The 25,665-nt window shown below is 33.8% G+C and overlaps 1 long non-coding RNA gene and 1 other non-coding gene across 2 annotated transcripts; both read right to left on the reverse strand.

Annotated features, from left to right (window-relative positions):
• Positions 1–1,845: 1,845 nt before the first annotated feature.
• Positions 1,846–23,465, reverse strand: LOC128284366 (uncharacterized). Its single transcript, XR_008274796.1, has 2 exons — positions 23,250–23,465; positions 1,846–2,095 (listed from the first exon to the last, which is right to left on the reverse strand). It is a non-coding gene; the product is annotated as an uncharacterized LOC128284366 (long non-coding RNA).
• Positions 10,789–10,895, reverse strand: LOC128284515 (small nucleolar RNA R71). Its single transcript, XR_008274940.1, has one exon. It is a non-coding gene; the product is annotated as a small nucleolar RNA R71 (small nucleolar RNA).
• Positions 23,466–25,665: the final 2,200 nt, after the last annotated feature.

Genomic DNA, 25,665 nt, shown 5'->3' on the forward strand with positions numbered 1-25,665 from the left:
TCGTTATTTTCAATTAAGTTAAATTTAAAGTTTTTTCATTTTTAAAATATTTTATTTTGTCGATATAAATAGGCAGATAATTGTGTTTTGGAGGGTTTCATACATAACTTGTCAAAGAGTCTAGACACCGAATTTCGTGGTTACTTGCAAGACGTGGGATTCTTACATGCCTCTCGTATGCTCAGGGGCTGCAAACTCGATCCTACACTCATCAGTGCGTTGGTGGAAAGATGGAGGCCTATGACACACTTTCCATCTTCCATGTGGCGAGTGTACAATCACACCCAAGACGTAGCTTTACAACTTAGTTTATCAATGGATGGGCCAGTCGTTACGAGGTCAGCGGTCGTTCACAGTAAAGACCTTTGCGAGGCATTTTTGGGGAATGTGCCGAATAAGTTTCAAGGTGGCTGGATAGATATGAAGTGGTTGGAAGCCAATTTCAAATATCTTCCTTCAAACGAATCCGATGTTGTCAAAGAACAAAACGCCTGAACATTCATCTTGAGGTTAATCGGGGGCATTTTAATGCCCTATAAATCTCAAAATTTGGTACACATAATGTTGCTACTACACCTAGTCGAGTTCAAAGAATGCAGACAACTAAGTTGGGGATCAATCGTGTTGGCCACATTGTATTGGGAGTTTTGTTAGGCAATAGAGCCTATAATATGTCAATTGCTGGTTGCCTGCTCCTACTACAGTTATGGGCGTGGTGGCGGCTACCATTTCTACGTCCCCGAGTGAACGACCCTTATATGTTCCCATTGGTGACAAGGTAAAAATCATTTGATAATAATATGCTATTAATATAGTAAATGTTGTTTATTATTATATGTTTGAATTAACATATCGCTTCAATAGGTGGAACCATGGGACGAGTTACATGGGACTACCGAAACAGCTCGAAGATATTCGGCTGCTATTAGTTCAACGCTCGAAAGTTGAGGTAAGTTACTAATTTTTTCAAACCTATAATAATTACGCAATGATTTGTAATTTAAAATTCTATACATAACATAATTTACAATTATATATTGCAGTTTGAATGGATGTCATACGTCGATTCGGATATCTTAGAATGCGTCTCACCAAAATTTTTGGTCATTCGGAGTATGTGGGACATGAAGGTGCCATTGATAGTGTACGCCACTGTAACACCCCTAACCCGAATCTGTCGCCAAAACAGGGTTACGGAGCATTACTAGAATTTACAGATCAAATAGCAGACATTTCATATCATTTAGCACTCATATCAGAAACTAATCCAAATCCATCATATTGTCCCTTATGTGAGCCCTCAAGGCCCAAAATACATGTTAGAAATAAGTCGGGACTAAACCCAGGTACTCAGAGAATTTTTTTAGAAAACATTAAAAATTTTCAAATGTGCAGGGGACATAAGCCCGTGTGGCCAGGCCGTGTGTCTCACATGGTCAAAAGATAAGCCGTGTAAGCATACTGACTTGCATTAATAAGATGCAGGGGTCACACGGTCAAGCCACATGCCCGTGTGCTAGGCTGTGTGAGCATTTTGTTTTGCACTAATTAAAAGATACAGGGGACACACGACCGTGTCACCTAGCCGTGTGTCACACATGGCTGAGACACACGCTCGTGTCTCTGCCTGTGAGGACAAAAATAGGTCATTTTTCAAGCCACATTTCTTACCCAACTTGTCATCAACCTAACTTAACATTTTTATCCAACAACAAGTCATAACAAGGCATTCAAATCAAGCCAAAATCAATACTTAAACATGACATATTACCACATATATCCAATTATCCAAACTTACCAAATTAACCAAATTCATATATATGCATATTTTATCAAATGTACTAATTCAAACCAACCTTCAATATACCTAATATTTATCCATCATTCAATCATTACGAACACACATCAAAATATATACCCAGTACAAGTCATTCAAATGGCTAGTTCCAACAAAACATTTATATGCCAACATTGGCCAAATTAACCTATACATGTCATTATAACCAAAATTAATTTACTATATATACTGAAATGAGCCGATGGATAGTGTGGAGTTGCTCCAACCAGCTTCCAACCAAAATGAGCTTCTGAATTACTATAAAACAGGGAAAATAATATAGAGTAAGCATTTAATGCTTGGTAAGTTTGTATAACATGGAATCTAACTTACCATTATTTCATATATAAGGTAAGCATACAAGAAATATCCAAATCAACTTGTCCAAAAGCCTAAACACATATCCTCATCATGTTAGCCATGTAAACACATATAATAGCCATAAACATGGATGAACATAGTTGCCAAACAATTTCCATACATATATCATCCACCTCATATTTCAATATATCATGTAATATCATTTCCATGTAATTTCATGTATATACTGATAACAGTTCATATCAGATTCACATTTTCTTATAACAGAACATTGCCCGTTGACTGTTTAAAATATCGTTGGATACACGGGTAGTACACATAAAGTGTACAAATATGTAATCCGTCAATTCATATACAGGTATGCCCATACGAGCATATAATTGGGAAGCTCTTTCGAGGCATGTAACAGGAAGCTGATGTGAGTTGTATAATGGGAAGCTTTTTCGAGCCAAGTATCGGGAAACTCATACGAGCCATAAACGGAAGCTCAAGAGAGCTATTAGTCTAGAAGCTCATGAGAGCCAAATATTGGGAAGCTCGTGGGAGCCACATAACAAGATGCTCATAATGGGACGCTCTTACGAGCTGTGGTGTGTCCGCAACACATGCAGGACAACAATTAATTGGGAACCCTTAATGACATGTCATTTGTATCCATCAAATTTCTAATGTTCAAACGAGATTCTACACTTGTTAGATATGTGATCAATAATATACATGGCATTTTATACAAATCACATACACAACAATATTCAATTCTAATCATACAAATATACAATTTAGTTACATGAACTTTCCTTGACAATTATACGTAGATTTGTAAGCTACTAAACTAATACTTTTTCTTTTTCTCGATCCAATTTCGTACTAGGTCTACCAGATCTATAGAATGAATTTAGCTTAATTTACTACAATTCAGTCCAATACACATCTTTGGCAAAATTACTATTTTGCCCCTAAACTTTTAATAAATTACAATTTTTCCCTAGGCTCGGAAAATAAAATTCATACAATTTAATCATTATTCCAACCTAACTGATTTTTATATATAACAATAACAGCCCATGTATTTCATCAAATTCATACTTTCTCCACGAATTTTCCATCTTTTCAATTTAGTCCCTAAATCATAATTTCATCAAAATTCTCTTTACAAAAGTTGTTTATCTATCAACAACCTTTCATTTTCTATCATAAAATTTCATAATTCAACTATACTCGTCCATGGAAAAGCCCCAATACTTTAATAATTTTTTAAATTAATCCCCGAGATAGCTAGATTAAGTTATTACGATTTCGAAAAATATAAAAATCATTAAAAACAGGACAAGAACACATACCTAACTAAGCCAAATAAGTTTGCTAGAACTCAACTTCCATGGCTAGGGTTTCCATGTTTTTATTTTCGGAAAGATGATGAAAATGATATTAATTTAATTATTTATTTCATTTATCATCATTATTTTATCATCTTTCTAAAATTAACCTTAAAAATTTACTAAATTCCAATGATAAATAGTCATCATTATCTACTAACTCCTCTAAGTAGTTTATTTACCATATAAGGACCTCCAATTTTAAATTTCATAATTATTTGATACTTTTAGCTACTAGAATTCAACTTTTGCACTTTATGCAATTTGGTCCTTTTCATCAAATTAGACATGTGATTGGTAAAATTTATTAACAAAATTTTTATACGATATTTCTATCATTATGTAGACCATAAAATAATATTAAAATAAATTTTCTTCGGATCTCAGATTTGTGATCCCAAAACCACTGTTTCAATTTCACTGAAAACGGGCTGTTATAGCGACGCTGGAGATGCATGAATTGGACCGAGTGATATGGTAGTTTGAGTGGAGGAAAAAATTTCTGCCGCCACCACGAGACATGGAAGCACTGCACAAGTTGGATCTACGGGGGAAGACCAACGAAAATTGGCGAGATTACCACAAGGAGTACATCGACATTTGGGATCATAGGATGGAATTCTTACACATCTGCAAACCTATTTTCTCATCGAACATGGCCACCTGTTTAGAGTGCATGCCCTGGTTTAGAGCCTCTGGCAAGCCATATTTGCTATCAGTAGAGGCGAAAAGTAGGCAACTTCGTAAGAGGCCATGATAACCACCCCAGCAACGTAGGTCTGGAGGAGGTACCATGACGGGTTCATCCCCGACTTCAACCCAACAAGCGCCACAATGTCTACACCACATCTCGGTCAGTTCACTCTACTTATTCCTATTCATTTTACTAACCAAGTATTTTTTCACAAGTACCACATTATGCACCACCGCAAAACCCTGTATCTACACATCCTGCATGTACGTTTTTCGAGGCACATTCTTTACCAGTATTTTACGCCCTCATACCAACGTCGATGCATACATAAATACCGATACATATACCGATGCATGTACCGACATTGTTTTCGACACCAATACCGTTAACAACGTCGACATATCCGAATTTTATGACATTATATGGTTATTCCCCTATAGTGTCACAAACACCCATTGCGCCATTTTTTTATCTATGTGGGTCATCATGCAACCACCTTCTCATAGAATGGAGGAGACACAATGGAAGGCTAATACGGCACCGCACTTAAGCATGAAGGAAGGCAATAAAGAGAAGTTGAAGCCGAGTGTGGAGATGAAGATAAAGAAGATAGTGGAGATGAAGATGAGTATGAGGGTAGAGGTGAAGATGAAGAAGATGATCACGATGATCACGATCAAGAAGAGGAGCCGGCACTACTAGTTGTATGTAGAAACCCTACGCGCACCCGTCAACCACTACCCTGTAGCACACATTTGGCCTAACGATGCCGATGATGTATTTTCCATTTGCTTATTGTGATGTAAATATAAATGACATCAATAAAAAATGATCAAATTTTTTTATATTTTTGTCGCAACTCATATTTGTGTTTGTTAAATTCTCATGTAAATTATACATAATTTTCCATAAATAATATTTTATATGAAATATGTAACTTTGAATAGGTATATTTATCAAACTAATGATTAATAAAGGTACAAATACTAACTCGTAAAAAGGGTAAAAGTTTAATCGCCAGAGATATTGTAATTGGTACTTGAAGTAGCATTTAAAGTAGCAATGTTTTCACTATATAAATGTTAGTAGACGGTGGAAAATACAATTGAAATGCAAAAAAAAAAAAAAAAGATGTCAAAAATCTACATTGCAAGCTCGAAATTCTTCCCTGGCTCAAACCCTAAACTTTCCTCTTAATTCTAGTCTGTAGCTCACACAATTGAATACTACGTTTAAAAGCCAATTCCATGGACTGGGATCCAGCAAATAAGACCCCAACTTTCGTATTACAAATTTAATTGTCGTAGTAAATGATGGATTTCACTAGTGGACTTATTTCAATTTAAAATGAATTAGATATTTAAAACACAAAAAAAAATCTTCAAATGGTTATCTAAAGAAATGCAGACAACAATCGTAGTAAAACTCTTCAATGTATAGTAAATTTTATGATTGATATTGAAATAGTATGGTATGAGAAATGAAAGTGAAATAGTGATTGGAAAATAGAATGTGACATATGTTGCAAATATATGAAATATGTGAATTATATACTCATGAAATGAATATAGAGTGGAAAATGCAATTGTATAATGAAATGTGAAATACATTGTGAAAAGCTATTTATATAACAAGTATGAGAATTAAGATATTTGTGAAACAAATGAAATATGATATGGTTGTTGAAATAATTAAATATTAATATGTGTTTATATTTCAATAGCATATTTGAAATTTCTTATCTTTAAATATTTGAATTACAGAAATACCACTGATTTTTTACTCAACGTACGGTTTTGTTTCCCGTGCGCAGGTTAGGTACTTAACTTTTGATCACCGATTCAGCATCCAAATGTGGTGATGTTTATCCTTTGTGTCGGCATGTACCTAGGGTGTCTAAATAATAGTAATTTTGTAGGTTGATTGTAAATGAGGTTTTAAGTTTAATTTTGGTTGGTTTTATACATATAAATATGTATTTGTTTTTGAAGCCATATTATGGCATGGTAAGTTGAACTACATCTAGATAGGTGCATGTGAATTTAATTTTATGTTTAAGTGCTTATGAACTAGGAAAATTAATTTGGATTTGGTTTGTTTATAATTTGGATTAAAATGATGCTTTGATGACTTGTTTTGATGATATGAAATGTTTAAAATTTATGTCTGTTTGATCTGTAAACTTCTGTAATGCTCCGTAACCCGATTCCGGTGAGAGATACGGGTTGGGGGTGTTACAGTTAATGGTATCGGAGCTTTTCTGGTTTAGTCAATTCTCAGACTAAATCTAGCTTGGAATTGAGTCTAGAGGTACATGCCATAATTGAGTTGAATTGAGCAGGGATTTGAATGCTGATATATTTGTTTTTTGTTTTATAGTGAAAATGTCGAATGATTATAATGATTATGTTGATGATAAATGTAATGTTATACATGTGTATATATGAGAGTCAAATTTTAAGGCTTTACTACATTCACCCCTCATCGTACAGTCTTATACAACGAAACTTACAAGATTTAGATTCATTAAGCTTACAAGTGTGAAACTGAAGAGTTCAATAGCTGTATGCATAATAATGCCGCAAGAGCTGAGGATGGGTTAGTAAGTAAAGAGAGTTCTAGAAGAGATATCAGATTTTTCTGAATATTAGTCGAGATACACAATGTCACTATTAATGAAGAAGTTATTCACGAGTAATCGACTTATTCAGGTATGGTATTTAAAGAACGAGTCAACTAGAATTTCTTTTAAATTGATTTCTTTAGTGATTGGGATAATGTGGGATCATTGATGATTGTAGTAGTCAGTGGGATAGTGTTGAAATTGCAAAGTGCAGCTGTTATAGTTGCGTATCTTATAGTGACCTCTTCTGGCTATTCTATATGTTCATTTATTCTCAGAGGTATATGTAATAATTCATCTTTAGAGGTGATTCTTATCGTAAGATAACGTTAGCTAATCATAATGTTAGACTAAATTATTTTTAGTTTGGTTGATTCATGATCGACATTACTCTATCTTTCTTTGGTTTTCTAATTTATTATGTTAGATAGAAGACTTAATGATAAGACTCATATGAAGCTATTTTCTACTTCTACTGGTTGATGTTCTGAATTACATATATGCAATTTACATTATCTCTATCACAACTATTTCTAGTGCGTATGAGCGATCTTCTTCTTCTAGACTTTCTCTAAGATATCATCGATCTTTTTATCATTCAATGTGGTTTTTACTCTCAAAAATTCAGTATAGCTTCACATCTTGGATTTCATCATCTCGGTTTTCTTATCATTCTTATTGTTTAATTTATCAAACATGATTTATTTGTAAAAGATATTTATTGGCCAGAGGTAATTACATTTATTACTGTTATATATCCTGGTTCGATCATGGGAGCGCGGTGATATGGATCTCAGATTAGAGAAGTTGTATTACTGCACTGGCTGTTATTGGGACTACTTTTGGTTTTCCTCTTCAATTTTGGGGTGCACTATTGATGTTGAGGTATTGTTCTATCTATAAAGTTGAAACGTTGGTCCTATTATAGCACTATGATTTTTAATCTATTTGATGGTTGTGGCTCTAGTATAGTTCAAAGCTTCGATGTTAATAATTGAAATAGCTTTATTATATATAATCCCTTTCTAGCTTTTGTAAAATGGTTGACATCAGCAAAACAGTAGACGGTGGAAGATTGAGATCAAACTTGTATATTGGTTATCATTCCTCAGGTAATCTTGATTAATGTCAATAAGTTAAAACGGGATGTTATGTTTCGTTTAAGTTAATGCAGTTTTTAAGGATCTTTGATTAGTATTATGAGGGAATTGTGATAGATTGTATGTCTGGGTTGTCTTGACAACAAGAAGAAGGGATTATTCTGAAATGCCATTATCTGATAGATAAAATCGACTCAGTTTTTTAAATCAAAGTGGGTTATTCATTGAAAGTTAATTGAGTTACACATATTTGAATCTATCCTCAGGTCCGAGAATAAATTTTGTGCATTCATAGGTAAATAGATGAACAGTCAGAACGAAAAATTCAAATTCTAGAAGACTTGATACAGAAATATATGTATTAGGTCAGTTCTAATTGGGAAATGTCACTATAGGATAAAGTCGTACTGATTGTTGAAATTATCGCACTTGTGTAAAATGATATTGTTTGACGCTTTACTGAAAAAAGGGGAACAAACATCAGTTGGAAGTTACAGATGCAACCACATCAGAAGCATCAGTCAGAGTTTGATAATCCAGGTTTTTCGATAATGTTTCGACAGACGATTACTAAGAATTTCTTGGTAATTATACTACTAATGATAAAGTGATGATAGGAGAACATCAGAGCTACTCTGTTAAGTTCAGGTATAGTTTTAAGTTCTAAAATGAGTTCTGATATGAGTTCAGAAATTATATGAGCTATGATTGATTTTTATAGAATTCGATTGAAAAGGTGGAAGAAAGATTTGATTTAATAGTTGATAAACCGTAATTTATACATAGTTTTATCCCATGCTTAGCCCATTTATGAATGGTTTCTCCTTAGATTTGGTGAATTCGATGCTCCTAATCCTTTAATTTCATGTTTTATACTTAGGTAAGCATAGGAGATTAAAAAGAGCGAGAAATAGGCCGAAAATGGAGAAAATGGACCCACGTGGGACATCAACACAGCCAGGACTTCCTCACACGGGTGTGTCACACGGTCGTGTCCATTTGGCAGGATTGAAGCACGACTTACACGGGTAGACTACACGTCCGTGCCTATTCAACAACCTTGACCACAGGATGGAGTAATCGCACACGGACGTGTCCCTACCGAGCCCAAGTATAGTCTTATTCAGAAAAGGCCAATTTTTAAGGCTCTTGGGCATTCAAAAGCCTATTTAAACACCTGATGAGGCACTTAAGAGGAGAGACGCAGAGTAGGAAGCAAGGAATTACTCAAGGAAAGCCGATTGATTCATCTCAGAAGCTAGATTCATCATCAAGACTGAGGATCTCCCTTCAAGTTTCTTCAAGAGTTTTAGGTTTTCTTATGTTTTGTTATCTTTATGCTTTTGAGATGTTTTCTTTCATAAGTATGAACTAAACCCCCTAAATACTTAAGGGGAATGAAACCTAAGACGGATCTTGTTATTATTATCTGAATTGTATGATAAATATTTGACTTGTTCTTAATTATGTGCTCTTAATTCTTGTTTTAATATTCCAGGATATTGATTCAAGTTAAGCTCTTATTCAGAGGAGGAATAGACCCTGTCTGAGAGTAAAATTTTCATAATTAAGCGGAGTTGATTGTGCACCTAGAGATAGGGTGACAAGATTTTGCCGAATTAGGGTGAAACCTAATAAGGGAATTAATAGATCGAGTTAATGCAATTCTGGGGTGTTAATTAGAAAGAGATTTCAATTATTCAACCTAGGATTAGACGTTATTATTCTCGAAAGAGATAATAATATAACTTAAGGATTTCTACGGATCAAGTCAAATGAATAAATCGTCTGATTCAGAGTCAAATAACAAGTAAAGTCTAGGTAGATTTTCCTTAGGTATTGTCTTAATCAATTGAATTTTCCCAAAAGTATTTTCCCAAATTTTCTTTCTGTGAATTCTTAGTTTAGTAATTAGTTTAGATAACCAAACCTCTTAATTTTTAGGCTAGATAATAAAAAAAAAAGTAAATACTAGTACTCGTGGTTCCTTTGGGTTCGACAATTCGGTCTTGCTGAAGTATACTACTGTTCGATAGGTGCACTTGACTTAATTGTGATAATAAGTTAGTCTCAAGAACGATTCATTCATAAATCTTTAAAACCTGTCACGAATATCACGTACCAAGTTTTTGGCGTCGTTGTTAGGGAACTAGGATATTAGGAACACTCGATTTTTATTACTTTAGCCAATTTACTTTTATTGCAATTTAAATTTTTGTTTTCTTTTCTAATTCTTTATTTATTTTCTTCTGACAGGTTTTTCTAGTTTATGACCAGAAGAAACCCGTCAGGACCATTACCGTTTGATACAGAGATCAATCGCACAGTTTGCAAAGACCGAAGAGAAATAAGGCGAACCTTACAATATACAGAGGAAGAGCAAGAGGACGATACTTCAACCACAACCGAGGATATGGCTGAAAACCAAGAAAATCCACTACCTCCTGTGATTGCTGTTAATCAGAATCCTGCTCCGCGCACTATGTATGGTTATGCTAAACCTTCTTTAACAGGAACTGAATCGAACATAGTGAGACCTGCTGTAGCTACAAATACTTTTGAACTGAAACCTAACACAATTCAAATGATATAGCAATTTGTTTGATCGTTTGTAGGACAAAGATCCTAACGCTCACTTGGCAAAATTCTTAGAGTTTTACGACACTTTTAAAATCAATGGCGTTTCTGATGATGCCATTCGCCTTCGGTTATTCCCTTTTTCATTGAGAAATAAGGCTAAACAATGGTTGAACTTGTAAACACAAGGGTCAATCACTACGTGGGAACAAATGACCGAAAAGTTTTTATTAAAATATTTTTTACTGACTAAAACAACCAAATTACGTAATGATATCTCCTCTTTTGTGCAGATGGATTTAGAAATACTCTACGATGCATGGGAGAGATACAAAGACCTTTTACGAAGATGCCCTCACTATGGGTTACCACTCTAGCTACAGGTTCAAACGTTTCACAATGGCCTGAATCCTTCGACTCGACGGATGATTGAAGCAGCCGCTAGTGGAACTATAAATAATAAGACACCTGAGGTGACTTACGAATTTATTGAGGAGATGTCACTGAATAACTATCAGTGGCAAGTTATGAGGACAAAGCCAACGAAAGTAATCGGTGTTTTCAACCTCGATGTGGTTACTATGCTATCTAACCAAGTAGAACTCTTAAATAAAAAGATTGACTGTTTGTGTGGTTCTACTCAGGTTTATCTAGGAATGAGATGCGACTCGAGTGGAGGAGGAGCATGCACAGAATATCAACCCTTCAACCCTAGCATCGAGGAGGAACAAGTCCAATATATGGGTAACAATAACTCTAGACTCCAAAATAACCCGTATAGTAACACTTATAATGCAGGTTGGAGGAACCATCCCAATTTTTCGTGGGGTGGTCAAGGAAATCAAAGGCCACAACATCCTCCGGGTTTTCAACAACCACCTTACCAGCAGGAAAATAAGCCAAAACTTGAGGAGATGTTAACAAAATTCATCTCGGTGTCAGAAACTCGTTTCCAGAATACCGAGACAGCCCTTAAGAATCAACAAGTGTCAATCCAAGGACCCGAAACTCAGATAGGCCAACTCGACAAACTGATTTCTGAACACGATAAGGTAGCCTGCCGAGCAACACTGAACCCAACCCAAAAGAGCACGTGAAAGCAGTTACACTAAGGAGTGGGAAAGTGTTAGCTGAATCTGAAAAGAAGCCACCACAAGAAGCTGACAGAAAGGAGGTCGAACCCGAAAACAATGACAATCTAATGCAAAAAGAATATAGACCACCAATCCCATACCCATCAAAGTTGAAGAAAGACTGCATGGATACACAATTCGGTAAATTTCTTGAACTTTTTAAACAATGATAAACCGTAATTTATACATATTTTTACCCCATGTATAACACATTTTATGGATGATTTCCATTAGAATTGGTGAATTCGATGCTCTTAATGCTTTAATTTCATGTTCTATACTTAGGAGAGCATAAGAGAGTGAAAGGAACAAGAAACGGGCTAAAAATGGAGGAAATGGGTCAAAGTACGAAATTAACACGGCCTGGACATCCTCACACGGGCATACCACACGGCCGTGTCAATTTGGCAGGCTCAAGCACAGACTAAAGTAATCGCACACGAGCGTGTCCCTGTCGAGCCCAAGTTGAGTCCAATTCAGAAAAGGCTAATTTTGAGGGCTCTTAGGCATTCTAAAGCCTATAAATACATCCTAGAGGAGGAAGAAAAGGGGGCACACAAAATAGGGAGTAAGGAATTACACCAAAAAAGCTGATTGATCCATCTCAGAAGCCGAATTCACCATCAAGACTGAAGATCTCTCCTCAATTTCCCCTTCAGGAGTTTTAGGTTTTCTTTATGTTTTGTACTCTTTATTATTCTGAGATGTTTTTTTATTTAGTTATGAACTAAAATCCCTAAATACCTAAGGGGAGTGAAACCTAAGACGAGTCTTGTTATTATTTTCTAAATTGTATGATAAATATTTAACTTGTTCTTAATTATGTGTTCTTAATTCTTGTTTTGATATCCAATGATACTGATTCAAGATAAGCTCTTATTCAGAGGAGGAATAGGCCCTGTCTAAGAGTACATTTGTCATAATTAAGCGGAGTTTTTTGCGCGCCTAGACATAGGGTGACAAGATTTTTTCGAATTAGGGTGAAACCTAATAAAGGGATCCATAGATTGAGTTAATGCAACCTTAGGGTGTTAATTAGAGAAAGGTTTCAATTATTCAATCTAGAGATTAGACGTTATTAGTCTTGAATAGGGATAATAACATAACTTAGGGATCTCTACAGAACAAGTTGAATGAATAAACCATTCGATTCGGAGCCAGAATAACAAGTAAAGTCTGGGTGGATTTTTCCTTAGGTATTGTCTTAATTCAATCGATTTCCCTAAAAGCAATTCCCCAGTTCTATTCTCTGTGAATTCTTAGTTTAGATAATTAGTTAGTTAAAAAAAACCACTTTATTCTTAGGCTAGATAATAAAAAGACAGTCATTACTAGTACTTTTAGTTCCTTTGGGTTTGACAATCCGGTCTTGCTAAAACTATACTATTGTTCGATAGGTAAACTTGCCTATATCGCGATAATAGTTAGTTTCAAGAACGATTAATTATAAATATTTAAAACCTATCAAGAAATCACGCGATCAAACAACTGCATATTAATTTACCTTTTGTTGAAGCTATATCGCAGATGCCTACATATGCAAAATTTTTAAAAGAGCTTCTAACAAACAAAAGGAAGTTTGAAAACTTATCTACAGTGGAACTTAATGAAGAGTGCTCAGCCATACTCCAGAATAAACTGCCAACCAAACTGAAAGATACAGGAAGTTTTACTATTCCCTGTCTAATTGATAGTTTGAATGTTGATAAAGCACTAGCTGATTTAGGCGCCAGCATTAATGTGATGCCATATAAAATGTTTAAGCAACTTGGTCTTGAGGAATCTAAACCCCACTAGGATGAGTATTCAATTAGCTGATAGATCTGTTAAATATCCTAGGGGAATTATAGAGGACGTACTTATAAAAGTAGACAAATTTATATTCCATGTTGATTTTGTTGTGCTAGACATGGATGAAGATGTTGAGGTGCCTTTAATCTTAATTCGATCATTTTTAACCACTGCTAGGGCTGTAATTGATGTGGGTGATGGTAAATTGGTACTTAAAGTAGGTGACGAAGAGATTATTTTTAAAATTTATGATGCCATGAGATTTTCTAGAGAATAGGATGACTCATGTTATTTTATCGACTCTATTGATCATGCTACTCAAGATTCTTTTCAGAAAATTGTACACAAGGACACGATGGAACTGTGTCTCACCCAAGGAGAGAAGATGGATGATGATTCTGAAATAGGAACCAAACTAAACTCTAATGAAACCTCCCCAAAACTAGCAAAATATGAGGGAATTAAGGTAAAAGATGAACTCAAGTAAAAACTCTCTATTGACGAACCTCCCAAATTGGAACTTAAACAATTGCCGAATCGCTTCAAATATGTATTCCTTGGAAATAATTCCACATTACCGGTAATTATTGCATCTAACTTGCAACCCAAGGAGAAAGAGGAATTACTCCAAGTATTAAGAGAGCATAAAAGGGTCATAGTTTGGAAAATTTCTGACATTAAAGGGATCAGCCCTTCTTTTTGCACCCATAAAATTTTAATGAAAGATGAATATAAACCATGCGTGCAAACCCAAAGACGACTGAACCCCAACATGAAGGAAGTTGTTAAAGCTGAGGTAATTAAACTCCTAGATGCTGAAATTATTTATCCTATTTTTGACAGTTCTTAGGTGAGTCTAGTGCAGGTTGTTCCTAAGAAAGAAGGCATGACTGTTGTGGCCAATGAGAAGAATGAATTAATCCCAACAAGGACAGTCACAGGTTAGAGAGTGTGCATTGATTATAGGAAGCTAAATGATGCCACGAGAAAATACCACTTTCCCCTTCCATTCATTGACCAAATGTTGGAAAGATTGTCAGGACACATGTACTACTACTACTTAGACGGACTCCCTGGCTATTTCCAAATCCCAATAACTCTTGAAGATCAATAAAAGACAATATTTACATGTCCATACAGTACGTTTACTTATCGTAGAATGCCTTTTGGATTATGTAATGCTCCTGCTACTTTTCAGCGCTGCATGATGGCCATTTTTTATGAACTCATAGAAGACGACATGGAGATATTTATAGATGATTTTTCAATTTTTGGTAACTCTTTCCATCTTTACCTCAAAAATTTAAAACAAGTGTTAATAAGATGTGAGGAAACAAATCTTGTGCTTAACTGGGAAAAATGTCACTTTATGGTTCAAGAAGGTATTGTGTTAGGACATAAAATTTCTAGTAGAGGGATTGAGGTTGATAAATCTAAAATTGAAACCATTGAAAAACTCCCTCTCCTAATTCAATTAAGGCTATTAGAAGCTTCTTAGGACATGATGGGTTTTACAGAAGATTTATTAAAGACTTTTCTAAAATAGCTAAACCTTTGACTAAATTACTAGAAAAAGATGTGCCTTTTAATTTCGATCAGGAGTGTTTAGAAGCATTTAATACTTTAAAGGATAAACTGACTAAAGCTCCAATTATAATTGTACCTTATTGGAATTCACCTTTTGAACTAATGTGCGATGCGAGTGATTTTGTAGTAGGTGCAGTTTTGGGACAGCGAAGAGATAAACATTTTCAACCTATCTATTATACTAGTAGGACTTTGACAGCCACACAAGAAAACTACACCACCACGGAGAAAGAGCTGCTAGCTGTGGTTTTTGCATTCGATAAATTTAGGCCATATTTAATATTCTCTAAAGTTTTCGTTTATACTGACTATTCTACTCTTCGCCGCCTTTTGACTAAAACTGATGCAAAACGTCGACACATTCGATGGATCTTATTATTGGAGGAATTTGACTTGGAGATTAAAGATAAGAAAGGAGCTGAAAATCTTGCGACTGACCATCTCTCCAGGCTTGAAAACTCAAGTACCAAAGAACTAGATGACATTGAAATAAATGATTTATTCCTTGAAGAACAATTTTTTGCTACATCTGATTCTGAGGTACCTTTGTTTTCAGATATTACAAATTTTTTAGCCACTAACATTATCCCAAAAGGGTTGACACATTAGCAAAAGAAGCGATTCTTCACTAATGTGAAAAACTACTTCTGGGAAAACCCTTTTTTTTCCGTAAATGTGCAGATCAAATCATAAGGAGATGTGTTACAAGGACAGAAGCATTGAAAATCTTGGAACATTGCCACTCAGGACCGACTGGAGGACATTACGGTGGAAATAAGACCGCACATAAAGTCTTCAAATTAGGTTTTTATTGGCCCACTCTATTCAGAGACACCAATAGGTAGGTGACTTCTTGTGACAAATGTCAAAGGATACGTAATATATCCAAACGTGATGAAATGCCTCAGACATATATGCTCTTACGTGAAATATTTGATGTTTGGGGTATCGACTTCATGGAACCATTCCTTAGTTCATTTGGGAATAAATACATCTTAGTAGCTGTTGATTATATGTCCAAATGGGTTAAAGCCCAAGCTTTACCTACTAATGATGCTAGAGTAGTAATACATTCCTTAAGAAACTTTTCTCTTGATTTGGTACACCTAGAGCAATTATCAGTAATAGGGGTACTCATTTTGTAACACCCAATTTGACAAGATCCTTAAGAAATATGGAGTTCATCACAGAACAACTACCCCTTATCACCTTCAAACTAGTGGTTAAGTCGAAGTAGCGAACCGAGAGCTTAAACGTATCCTAAAAAAGACAGTAGAATTAAACAAGAAGGATTGGGTGATGAAAGTAGATGATGCTTTATGGGCTTATAGAACTACTTTTAAGACTCCCATAGGAACATCACCTTACAGACTTGTTTATGGGAAAAGTTGTCACCTACCGTTTGAGTTAGAACACAAGGCATTCTGGGCTATAAAATTTCTAAACCTTGACCCCAAACTTGTAGGTGAAAACAGATTGATGTAGTTGAACGAGTTATATTAGTGGTGAGCCAATGCATATGAAAATTTGCGCCTATATAAGGAAGCAACGAAGCGCTGCCACGACGCCCGTTTGAAGCAACGAAGGCAATTTGAAGTTGGAGATCTTGTCCTGTTATATAACTCGAGGCTCAAATTGTTTCCTGGAAAGCTTAAAACACGATGGTCAAGTCCTTTCATAGTTCAAACTGTGTTTCCATATGGCACAGTAGAGGTAATTCATCCATCACAAGGCACTTTTAAGGTAAATAGACATCGTCTCAAAATGTATAACGGTGAGAATTTCAAAGATGATAAAGAGGAGCTACGGCTCCATAAAGTTACCTAAATATACCCACAAGGTAGAGTCAAGCTTAGACTATAAACAAACGCTTCTCGAGAGGCACTCCGAGCACTAACGGTGTTAACTTCTTTAAATTTTAGTCTTTAACATTTAATTCACTTACTGAGTCACTAAACACAAGATTTCCAGAACCACACGGCCAGGCACACGGGCATGTCGTAGGCCATGCACATACCATAAAATGTAACACGGTCGTGCGATACGACCGTATGAAAACAGAGCAAAAATGTTTCCCCAACACGGAATCCTAAAAATTTGTCAGGCCGTGCGACGTGGCCGTAGGCAATCTCGCCAATATAACACGGGCAAGCGACACGATCGTGCCCACCGACCGTGGTCGAGCCTGTCAAAATAACACGAGCGTGCGCCTACAGAAATGGGCATGGGAGAAGTGAACGAAGATTGACACGGTCGTGCAACATGGCTGTGTACACCAATGCGCCCAATTTCGAAAACCACGAAACGCACGGGTTGAAATGAAGGCACACGGGCGTGGCCCACGACCGTGTGCCCCAATTTCTCTATAAACACCTATTATTTCTTTTATTTTTATCTTTATATTTTGAAATTACTTTTTATTTCCTTTTAATACTATTTTATCTTGAGTCTTTACAATTTTTAGTTATCTTGAGTTTTTACAATTTTTAGTTTTGGCTATTTCATTACGAGTAATTATGTTACATTATATTCCCTAAAAAGTTCCTGATTCTATCACAGTTATAAAGAGCTCCAAAGCTCATCATCACATAGGAACTACAAACTCAACTGGGAAAGGTTCTCCACCACTGCCATGTCCTGCTTGACCAGGACCATAGCTACCACCAGATATAATATTCTTTTGGAGCAGGACTTATGGACTAATGAACCTCTACCACCACCGGAGTATCCTCCTCCACTCTCATCATTGTCTTGGCTGATTATTCTCCATAACTCCAATTCAAAGAGTTCATTTATCATTCAGGAAGTTTCACTTCTCTCCCTATCTTATGATTATATATCTATCTTTGTACATTGAGGGCAATGTATGTATTAAGTGTGGGGGGTCTTTTATATCATCATTAGAAATCCCTGAATTTTGTCTTATTCTCACGTGAATTACTCATATCACTATTAGAATGAATTTTAACTAATTTATGATTTTTATTGATGTCTTGAATTAAAACATAGGCAATTATGCATTGATTTGTTAAACTTTAAGACATTAGGGAATCAAGCATGATAAGTTGATTTTTGAAGAATTAAAAACTTTTAGGTTGTTTCCCTAAGTTTAGGTATTACCTTGAGTTGAAATTCACAAGTTTAAACATCAAAAACCCATAATTTTTGTGAGATCTTGAGCCTTTAGAGCATATTTTATTTCTTTCACGCTCACTTTCATTATGAGTGCGTCAGTTTTGATTTGTTATTCTAGAACTTGCTTGATTATGCATGTCAAAACCACACCATTTGATTTCATATGTCAAGATGATAAAGGCACTTAGGTTTAACCCACTCACTCCACAAAAGCCTACCTCCATAATTAACCCTTAGTGAACCCCTTTCGAGCCTAACAAGCCATTAATCGATTTACCCTCAATATTAACCCATAACCCATTATTGTTGAAATCCCCTAATTCGATCCCTATTTTTGTCGAGATTTGATTTGAACAAATTGCTTAGCTATGTTTTGTTCTTCTATGTATTTGACTTTTTCCTAAAAAAAGTACTTACATACATGTTAGTAGTAACTCATCATTTTTTAGCTTGGGTGTTAATTCCATATTCTGAGAAGAAGCTCACTTGTATTCAATTGATGACTAGTTATTTTTCTAGCTAGGAAATTTTTCAATTCAATCTCGATTCTAACCTCTTCTTTCAGCTTGTGACCACCCCCCTAACCAAAGCCACAGTACAACCCTCTAAAAGACATTTTTTATTGATGTATCAGCTCAATATATAGTGGTGGAGATTTGATTTTCAAGCAAGCCTATGGTAATAACTTTTCATATTGACTAATGAGTGCTTTAATTGATGTCCTTAAACAACTTGAGTGATTTGAGTGAATCTTTAGTGAGGATGTTAAACTCTGCGATATTTTGATCAAAGGTAATCACTTAGATGAGGGGAGACACCTATGTTTTCGTGATAAAATGCTCAACTTAGAATGCTGGAAACTTTGATATACTTTTAGTTGAATTTTCAATGTATGAGTACTTATGGATTATTTTGAGATATTATTGATATGGATTATAAATTGAGAAGAATTTATTTTGACCATGAGTTGAGGATTTTGCTTGAGGGCAAGTAAATGCTTAAGTTTGGGGGTATTTGATAAACTGTAATTTATACATATTTTTATCCCATACTTAGCCCATTTATGAATGGTTTCTTCTTAGATTTGGTGAATTCTATGCTCCTAATCCTTTAATTTCATATTTTATACTTAGGTGAGCATAGGAGAATAAAAAGAGCGAGAAACGGGCCGAAAATGGAGAAAATGAACCCACGTGAGAAATCAACACGGCCTGGACTTCCTCACACGGGCGTGTCACACAGCCGTGTCCATTTGACAGAATTGAAGCACGACTTATATGGGTAGACTACACGCCCGTGCCTATTCAACAGCCTTGACCACGGGCTGGAGTAATCACACACGGGCGTGTCCCTGCCGAGCCCAAATATAATCCTATTCGGAAAAGGCCAATTTCTAGGGCTCTTGGGCATTCAAAAGCCTATTTAAACACCTGAAGAGGCACTTAAGAGAAGAGACGTAGAGTAGGAAGCAAGGAATTACTAAAAGAAAGCAGATTGATCCATCTCAGAAGCCAGATTCATCATCAAAATTGAAGATCTCCCTTCAAGTTCCTTCAAGAGTTTTGGGTTTTCTTATGTTTTGTTATCTTTATGCTTTTAAGATGTTTTCTTTCGTAAGTATGAATTAAACCCCCTAAATACCTAAAGGGAATGAAACCTAAGACGGATCTTGTTATTATTATCTGAATTGTATGATAAATATTTGACTTGTTCTTAATTATGTGTTCTTAATTCTTGTTTTAATATTCCAGGATATAAATTCAAGTTAAGCTCTTATTCAGAGGAGGAATAGACCCTGTCTAAGAGTAAAATTTTCATAATTAAGTGGAGTTGATTGCGCACCTAGAGATAGGGTGACAAGATTTTGCCGAATTAAGGTGAAACCTAATAAGGAAATCAATAGATCGAGTTAATGCAATTCTAGGGTGTTAATTAGAAAGAGATTTCAATTATTCAACCTAGGATTAGACGTTATTAGTCTCGAGAGAGATAATAATATAACTTAGGAATTTCCACGGATCAAGTCAAATGAATAAATCGTCTGATTCAGAGTCAAATAACAAGTGAAGTCTAAATGGATTTTTCCTTAGGTATTGTCTTAATCAATCGAATTTTCCCAAAAGTATTTTCCCAAATTTTCTTTCTGTGCAATCTTAGTTTAGTATTTAGTTTAAATAACCAAACCTCTTAATTTTTAGGCTAGATAATAAAAAGGAAGTAAATACTAGTACTCGTGGTTCCTTTAGGTTCGACAATCCGGTCTTGCTGAACTATACTATTGTTCGATAGGTACACTTGCCTTAATCGTGATAATAAGTTAGTCTCAAGAACGATTCATTCATAAATCATTAAAACCTGTCACGAATATCACATACCAATAGCTTGTACTAGGTGAGGAATTTCGAGGACGAAAGTTTTGTAAAGGGGAAGAGTTGTAATAGCCCATTTTTCAGTGGTGTCGGAAGCAGTAGTTTCGGGGCCACCAAATCCGACGAGTAAGTTAGTAAATATTATTATTTAATATTTACGAGAGAAGTATGATTTTTAAAAAGGTTTTTTATTTCATAATTTATGTTATATAGGTGATTTATTAAGTTTAAGTGGTTTTAGAAAATAGGGTATCGGGGCCTTGTTTTTATAAACCAAGCAGTAAATATTTTTATAAATATTTACTGTCTGTCATTAAGGTGGTCTTAAAGTTTCATTAAAAAATTTTAACGTTTCGATAGTTAATTTATTAAAAAGGACCAAATTAAAAAAAGTGCATTCCTGGGACTCTGTTCCCGTAAATCAAACTCAAAATATTTACGAAGCTAGTTGTGTAGTTAATTAGGTTTCGGTTAAGTGAATTTCCTTGAATTAAAAGTAATTAGGTATAAGGACTAATTTGCATATAGGGTGAAAGTTGAATTATAGATTAAAGAAAAATTAAAGGGACTAAAGAGGTAATTATGCCATTGGAATTAATTGAGGTGGCATGAGTAAGATATTTGTGAATTTATTATTATATATATATTATAAAATAAAAACATTAAGTATATATATTATATTATATAATAATAAATTAATGTATAATAAAACAAAATAAAAGAAAAAGAAATAAAGTGAAACAAAAAAAAAGAAAAAAAAGAAAGAAAGAAAGAAGGAGAAATGAGAAAGCTAGGGTTTCAATTGTTCAAAACTCAATCTGTTAGTCAATTTAGTCCATTTTCTTGTAATTTTTATGTTTTTGAAATTCCGATATTAAATACTATCCGACCCATGTCAAAATTTTAGAAATCATTGAGTTTTTAGGTGTTGCTAATGTTGAGTAATTTTAGTATTAGGGACTAAATTGGTAGATTTTCAAGTTAGAAATGAAAAAGGATTGAATTGTAGAATAAATTGTAAATTTTGAGTAATAGGGATTAAATTGTGAAAATTCTAAAATTTAGGGATTCAAGTGAAATTAGAGAGTTAAATCTAGTTGAAAGTGGAAATTGAATAAAAATATAGAATTGATTGTGAAGAAATAAAATTAGTCTCGGTTGAGGGACTAAATTGGAATTTAGACAAATTTTGAGTAAAAAGTTAAAATATTCAAGCTCTATTTGTTTACCAGGAAAACATTTTTCGGAAAATGTTTTCCTGGTTTTACGGTGCTTGGTAGCCTAAAAATATTTTACATTTGGAAAACATTTTCCATAACACGGGTAAAATCAACGCTGTTTTAGGGAAAATGTCTTACAGATTTTTTTCCGTCAGACATTTTCCATCTCCTTCTTCATCCGGGTAAAATCCTTCTCCTTTCCTTCCGTTCTTCATCATCTTTCTCTCTTTTTGCAAATCTCATTCTTCATTTTCTCTCTTTCTGAGGCAAAGGCAAATCTCATTCCTCTCTTTCTCAAGCAACTCTAATTCTTCTTTGCAAGGTCTTGGCTTAAGGTATGGCATCTTCTTGTTCTTTTTTTAGGGGGGTTTGGGTAAATTCATCGATTCAGGGTTTTTTTGAATGTTCTTATTGTTCTCATAGTTTTTGACGAAAATATACGCTTTTTTTTTATTTTTTTTGACGAATCTCAAATCATGAGGCCGAATCTCAATTACTTAAATATGTAGGTCTTGCTCTTTTTTCCCTGAATTTATAGAATGAAATCCCAGACAAGCAGAGCTGATCAAATGTTTTGAATGTTTCTAGCAATAAGTTGTCTGATGTCTAGGTCACGCCTAATAGATGCTCATTTTATAAGCAATGCGAACTTGCATATTAAACAAATCATCAAAATATGACATTATCATTCAGTAGAAACTTTGATTTGTTATATGGTTATAGAAATTGAGTAGGGTAGAAGTGAACCGTATGGTCAAAACTAAGCAAATGAGCTTTGGTTTAAGTTTGTTTTTATACTTCTATTGAGCTAAATTTGTTTGAAACTACTTGGATTCAAAGAGTATATACACCCATGTCTCACACTTTTCAATATTCAAAACTCTCTTCTAGTCATATAGGAAACATAAGCATCCTTGCTTTCCATAGATGAAGAAACGAAGAGTTGAGAAAGATGAGTGAATTAAGGTTATCTTGTAGAATTTGGTGTAGGGAATTGATGAAGTTGGTTCAACACTATTTGGCAGGTTGCTTGGTTTTAGTTGATGGATTAGTCCAAACATCAAAACAGCTGCCATAATGTAATATTAGATGAAAGATGAAAGCATCAGCATCTTTTTCTTTTTCAAGCTAATTAATATGGTTTTGGGCTTTGAGACTATATAGCTCCCCCAATTCAAGCAGGGATTTTTGTGTAAATAAATTACTTTTGTTCTTTTTTTTTTTTTGTTTTTAATTTGTTCAAACTTTTTTTAACCATTGAAAATACGTAAGATGCCAAAAAATATGAAATCTTATCAGGTAGATTCTCGAAAATCTAAGCCATCTAATGAAGCAATGGATGCCTTCCTCACCCTGTCTCATTTTTACAGAACTTGTAGAAGTTACTGATAGAAGTTTATGAAGTATATCAAGGATTACTACTATTTTCTATGAGATACAAAACATAAAAAATGCTTGAAAATTATACATTCTTGAAGACACATACCTCAAACTGTTCTTGGATAACTTTAGCCAGCTGTAATTCATGTTTCAATACTTGAACACCGTACAAAAAATGCAATTAAAATCATAAATGTGAGACTTCTGAAGTTAACTCCACTCATTTTTTTTTCTTCTTTCTTAGAGTTTCTCAAGGTGAGAAATAGAGATAAGAACAGAGAGTGATAAAGAGAGACAAAGACAGAAGTGAAGCTTGTGCTTTGAGAGCAAAAATAATATGTGATGGTTGGTGTTTATATAGGGAGAAGATTTCAAAGCAATAAGGACTATTAAGACATAATGCAAAAATTTTAAAAAGAAAATGCTTTGATAATCCTTTTCATTCATACTTCATATAAAATTTTAAGGTAGCAAATCCTTTATAAAAATATATAATATTTAAAATAAGGTTATAAGACATTATTATAATCTAATTTACATGTCCCATGCATGTGAATCATTCAATTTCTTGATGACTAATACATAACATCTATTCTATATATTTCAATACCTGACACCTATCGTCCTAGCTATTATAGGTAAATAGACCAACAATGAAAAGCAATGTATCGTCCTAGATTTTTCTTTTCTAAGACTGAACTTTCATCAGATGGAAGATCAGATTTTAGTCATGTGCATGTGTTTTTCATCCACAGTCTACCACATTTCGGTTGTAATGACCCGAATTTTTACAGTTATCAAAAAAGTACATTTTCGGGTCTCCATTTCTGAAAAATAGATTTGTAAATATTTATTAAAAATATTTACGAAGTTAAGAGAGTGATTAATTAAAGTTTAATGAAGCAAATTAGCTTAAATAAAGGATAATTAGATAAAAGGATTAAATTGAATGAAGTGTGAAAGTTTAATTATAGGATAAAGAAATTGAAAGGACTAAATAAGTAAATAAGCCAAAGGAGTGCCAAGTGTATGGCAAAAAAATATATGTGTAATAAGTATTATACATACATTTGTAATACATGTATATATTTACTTATTATTTAAGTAAATAAATAAATATTTATTATTATTAAATTGATACTATATGATGAATAGATTAAATAAAGACAAGTGTATTGTAATGATTTGGTACAAATGTATTAATTAAAAATACATACATTTGTAATATATGTATTTGATATTAAATGGATATTTATTATTTAGTGAAAGATATTTATTAAATAAATAATTATATTATAATATATTTATCTGATAAATAAATGTAAAATAACAAGTGTATGGTGGGGATGAAATACAAATGTAATAATATATGTGGGCCCAAGTGTAAAATAAATATTTGATATTAAGTAGATATTTAATAAAGTCATTATTATTATTATTGTTATATATATATATATATATATAGATATAAAGTAAAACAAAAGAAAAGAAAGAATAAAGGAAACAGAGAATGAGACGAAACAGGGGAAAGAAAGGAAGGAAAGAAAAATAAAAGGAAAATTGGGGTTTTTGAAGCCATAAGCTTTACTAGGTAAGTCAATTTGATCCCCTTTCTTGCAATTTTGATGTTTATGAAATTCTAGAGAAGAGTACTACATGAATTATATCAAAAGTTAGGAAGTTAATGAATTTTTATGTGTTGATTAAGTTGAACAAAAAGATGAATTAAGGGCTAAATTGATAGAAATTCAAGTTAGAAATGAAATAAGGATTGAATTGTAAAGTGATTCATAAGTTTTATGCTTTAAGGACTAAATTGAAAGAATTTCAAAATTATGATTTTATGATGAAAAATAGATAATTATGTCTAAGTTTGGATAAAAATTGGGTAGAAATAAAGTATGAATTAAGATAGAAATGTAAGTGAATTTAGTTAGGATTAAATTGAAATTAAAGTAGAAAATTAACATTTTGCATTAAGACTGTTTGGGACAGCAACAGTAGTTTAAGTTTGAAAATCACCAAAAATTGTATAAATTGAATTAGAGGATGAATAAAATATTAAATTAAATTTTATTGAGTCTAATTTCTTATAGAAGAAACGGTTTAAGCAATTGAATTATAAATTATAAGATATAATGAGTTTTGTGAGACAAGGTTAGAATGAATTCGGGTTCCCCTGTTCTGATTTTGGAAAATCACCAAAAACTGAATAAAAATAATTAGAGGCTTAAAGTTATATGTTTAGAATTCATAATTAGTCTATTTTCAGGAGAAATCAACGGGAATATCATCCAAGTTTTGTACTGTGAGATAATTAATTTTTAGTGAAGAAGGGTCGGAACTATCAGATAGCAGAATAGGGGTGAATTTAAAGAATAAACTGTACCTAATGGCTAAACTAAAAATTCTTAAAATTTTATGGTAAGAATAGATATGAGTCTAGTTTCAGATAAAATTAACGGATCTTAATTTGGAGTTCCGTAGCTCGAGTTATAAATAATTTAGTGACTATAACACAG

This window comes from Gossypium arboreum, chromosome 11 (assembly GCF_025698485.1).
Source record: "Gossypium arboreum isolate Shixiya-1 chromosome 11, ASM2569848v2, whole genome shotgun sequence".
NCBI classification, from domain to species: Eukaryota; Viridiplantae; Streptophyta; class Magnoliopsida; order Malvales; family Malvaceae; genus Gossypium; species Gossypium arboreum.